Source organism: Mus pahari, chromosome 3 (assembly GCF_900095145.1).
Source record: "Mus pahari chromosome 3, PAHARI_EIJ_v1.1, whole genome shotgun sequence".
Lineage (NCBI taxonomy): Eukaryota > Metazoa > Chordata > Mammalia > Rodentia > Muridae > Mus > Mus pahari.
In genome coordinates, this window is record NC_034592.1 from 107,234,924 (window position 1) to 107,239,531 (window position 4,608).

Here is a 4,608-nt window from a genome sequence, read left to right on the forward strand (position 1 = left end):
ATATTAACTGAGTTGTGTTTTCATTGCCAGGGCATATTTGGGTCGGAGATTTACTGCAACAAAATGGTGTCCATTCTGGGGCTGAACAGGTATTAATTAATAGAAGTCTGTGGCTCCAGGTAAAGAGCATAACAGATAGATATTATAATAGGTATTAATTAAATAAATGTCTGTGGCCCCTGGTAGAGGGCACAATAGATAGATGGTATAACAGATCTTAGTGGAAGTTTGAATTAATTGCTTTTTTTTTATGTAAGGTTCTCATTTATTTAAAAGATCATTCACAAAATACCATATCCATAGACTCACTTTCTGTCATAGAACTGAATGTGTTAAGTGTTTGGAATTCCATTCTTACAGTCAGCTGGGCGCCCAGCAGTGTGGATGGACGTGCCTGTTCTGTCTTTTCCACATTGGAGATGGATTAGATCATCTGAAAGCATCAGCTTTGATCACAACCACGCAATGCATGTCTGTCTTAAGTTAGGTATTGGTGTTACACAAATGGTTCTTATCTCAGAAGCAGAGAAGATGGCAGGCGAGGGAAGGAGTGAGAGTCCTGTGAATTGCCGAGACCTTGCGACAAAGACAAAGCCAAGCCAAGGGGTAGGCTGGCAGGAAGCTGCTGGCTACCAAGCAAGCTGTGCACCTCTCAGCCCCTTTCCCCAAGGCTGGCTGACCCCTACCTGCTCCAACTGGAACAGCAGGAGACTGGGTGCCAAATTCTTTTCCATCATTCACACACAGCTGTTCAAGCTAAAGCCAAGCCTGACTGATCCCCTTGGTCTCTCTCAAGTGAGTGCTCCACACTGTCTGAGGGAGCAGGGGTCTGCCCCACAGAGGAAGCAGCACGCCTAGAGGTTTCTAGACACCTAGGTACTGAGGGTCTCAACAGCTGGGTAACCGATCAGAGAGAGTGCCAGATTCCAGGCCTTGAGCTGTGGTGGGTGGGGAGCAGCCTCTTGGGCTAAGTGCCCTGGAGCAGACAGACAAAAGGGAAAGAGTGCAGACACAGTGCAAGTATAGCTGCCCAATGCAGTTCCAGCACCACCCCTGCTTCCTACAGGACTCAGCTGCAGGAAGCAGATTGATCTGCAGCGGGTTGCACCCCCAAGGGGCCTCCACGGCCCAGGAAGAACAGGGAATGAGCTTCCACTTGGTCTTAAGAGAGAGCAGGAGCAAAGCCACGTGGCCACTGGCACCCAGGTCGCCACCAGTGCAGAATGTCCAGATTCCCCTGCACCCATCTGGCCTCACTGTTTGACAGGAGCCTGCTACAGCTGATCAGGCTGCTGGGGCGGGTGATAGACANCCCCAAACCCAGCAGCCTCTCAGGAGCAGCAGGNAGTTTCCTTGTTCTAACCCAAGGTGTACCAATTCTGCATGCTCATCCCAGCTGGATACCAACAAGTCACCACCAGCCACCTAGCTAGTGGCTCCAGCTCTTTCCCAGAAGCCACAGCAACACAGAACTCGACATGCAGGTTGGAGAGAAGCTCTGAGAAAAAGCAGAGGACAGCCCGCCCGGAGCGTGGCCAGGGCGTGTAAAGGAAAGAAAGAAAGCAAAGGATGAAGCACCTCGGCCCACCTTCCACACGTGACCAACATCCACACCACGTGGGAAGGAGCAGGGAGAGGCCAGAAGTGAGAGGGGAGAGAAAGAAAACACAAAGAAAGCACAGAACAGGCACTAGATAGATAGAGCAAAGCCAAGAATGTACTAGAAACCACTTGTTAACAGCTGACACGCACTCACAAGCTCTGTGTTTCCGCTGTAAGGAGGACAGTGCCAGGCGGGAATGGGACCTGCAGGGCGACCAGCTGCCTCCAGGCCATGGTCTTGCTCCAGCTCCCCCACGCCCCATTCCTTCCCAACCTAAGCTCATCCTTGCTCTTTCTGAACCACTTCCTCTCTGGGCCTAGCTCCCCTGAAGATGGCTGAGTTGGGGTTGGCTACTTGATTGAGGGGCGTTGCCACCGTCAGAGGTTTAAGCTGCACCCACGGTCTCTGTGCTCATTCCTCTTCTGTGGGCTCTCTGAAGTCCATGTTGGAGCCACGCAGAGGAGGGCCATCTCGAAATCGACTCCCCTTTGGAGGGCCTGCTCGCCGGTCCCCAGGGCGACTGCCCCACCCCCACCCCCTAAGAAGTCATCCCTGTAGCCCTGTAGCCAGAGTTGAAGTCATCCCGGGAATCCCATCCACCTCTAGATTCTCGAGAGCCACCCATTCCTCTGTCATAAGGTCCGCCTTTCCTGAATCCAAAGCCACCTTTATCTTGTTTTCTGCCTTCTGCAATGTCCACACGAAGTGACCGGTCACCCAAGAGTGCACCGTCATAAGTCAGAGCCTCCTTCAGGGAATCCACCTCATCAAATTCTACATAGCAGAACCCTTTAAATTTGTCTGTGTCTTTGTCTCTGACTAGCCGCACACTCCATATGTTGAGATCCTTAAAGATAGCATCTATGTCACCCTGAACTGTGTTAAAAGGGAGATTTCCTACATAAGCTGTGTAGGGGGGGCTCTGTGGGTAGCTCCTTCTGGCTTCGGGACCCATGGCCACCAGCACTGCCTCGGGACCCTCTACCGCCGCCGAAGCTGCTGTAGGTCCGATCAACGTAGGTATCGAAGTCCACCATTTGCTGTCTCCACTCCTTGAGGAACCAGCCGAATTAATTGCTTTAAAGATGGGATAAAGACATATTGCTCTAACAGGATACTCATATTCTTTCTAATGTGGGCTCCAAAGGAATTTTGGGTTTAAATTCTGGGTTGACAAGCTGCCTCTTATAAGCAGGTATAAATAGAAATGTGAATCAATTGTTTTAAAGATGGTATGATAAAGTGCGCAGGAGACTCATATTCTCTAACACGGACTCCACGGGGATTTTGGGATAATATCCTGACATGACAAATTAGAAAGGCCTAAATAGGCTAAAATGTGTATGATTTTGAGTATTGTGGTGGTTTTATTGTTCCTCTTGGACAGAGAGCAAGTCACAGGTTTTCCTGGTTACTGGTTGAAGGATATGTTGATTTACGGAAAAGATTTGTCTTTGTCTTTGGAAACAGTGATTAAGGTATTTACACTTCCAGACATATACGGATCAGATTTGATTGAGGGAGACCCCCTGAGAACTAGATTCCAGAGAATCAAACAAAAAGGTTATCTTGATGATACTAACATTTTGTTTTGATATTTTTATATTATAGAATATACAGCCTTGCTGAATTTCATTGTCAGATATGCTGAACTGACCTGCCTGAACTCCTGATGCCTTGGGTTTTCATACAGATCCAGTCAGGACACAGACATCAAAAACAATCACTGGTTCAATCATCCCCCCATTTTCCCTACCTTTCGCCCTCTCTTCAAAAATATCTCAACGCCCATATTCATCTTGAAGAAGTTATGAAGAGTCTTCGTCCCAGTTCCCTAGGCTTTGGGGCTGGAGCTGGTTATTATAGGTTGTCGTTGATCCTAAAAATTTTGAAGTACAAGGCTTAGACCCAGTCCTTCTATTGCTGTTATTAGAAACAGATCTGAGATGTTTAAGCCTGTGAGTTAAGGCCAAATAGGAAATTCATGGCTCTGAGTTTATTGTTGGGGTGTTCTCAGTTATTTTAATCAATAATGGCTGAGAACAGGTAACAGAGAACAGTCTAGATTACTTCACATAGATAGCTGGTTTTCAAAAACATCAGAAGTCCACAGAATGTGATGTTCAATGTTATTTATTCACTTGTTGTTGGGACTGGTCTGCTCCTGACAGCTCTCCCTGTCTTGGATTCAAAGAAGAAACTGAGCATCTTTGAGTTACTCCAGTTGTGGGGAAACAGCCACTAGGCAAGAATTGCCTCATTTCATTTACGGACATAGTACTGTCCAAAGAAAGGACACAATTACAGGTCAGGACAGCGTGATTCTGCCGAGACAGAGTAGGCTAGTCCTTAATATTCCTGTTTCTCTAAGTCTGTCAGATGACCCTGGCCAGACGGCTGAAAACTGATGCTCCAACATGTAAGGGACTGTCCAGGTGATCAGTGGTCTCTATAAATTTGCTAAGTTCTGGAAGCTGTGTTAGGCTTCCTATATTTTTAGTTAATATCAGTTGTTTTTGGATTTCTGACGGGGATGAAAAACTACACAGTCTCCTAATCAACCCAGGCTTTTTACTCTGAGAACAGTTTTGAGAGGATGGTTTTCAGATGGCAGTCAATCTAAAGCCAAGACATAACCAGATGTAGAATTATAAGTCTTTTAAGTAAGGATAGATGACAGGGGTTCTGTTTAATTAACAAAGATGATGGACTGAGTGTTCAATTATATCTGAGATAAAATAGTCTTTTAATTGGACAGAAATGGAGAAGTGTTGTGGGTAGCTCTGGGGTTAATTATGTTTGATGTCAATTCAGATCTCCACTCAGGTGGTTTCTTGTAAAGCTTCTTCCCACCTTACTTTGTAAAATAAAGGAGAGTTGATGATTGGGCAGAAAGAGGGAAGATGGAGCAGAAAGAAAGAAAAGAAGGTTTGGGAGAGAAGGCAGAGGAGGAGGAGGAGGAGGAGGAAAGTGGAGCAGAAGCACGTGGCCTGGAGAAACTGCAA

General features: G+C 46.8%; 1 pseudogene across 1 annotated transcript; it reads right to left on the reverse strand.

Moving 5' to 3' along the window:
- Positions 1-1,882: 1,882 nt before the first annotated feature.
- LOC110317999 lies at positions 1,883-2,640 on the reverse strand (annotated as a pseudogene). Its single transcript, XR_002380349.1, has one exon. The product of XR_002380349.1 is annotated as a eukaryotic translation initiation factor 4H pseudogene (transcript).
- Between the last annotated feature and the right edge of the window lie 1,968 nt (positions 2,641-4,608).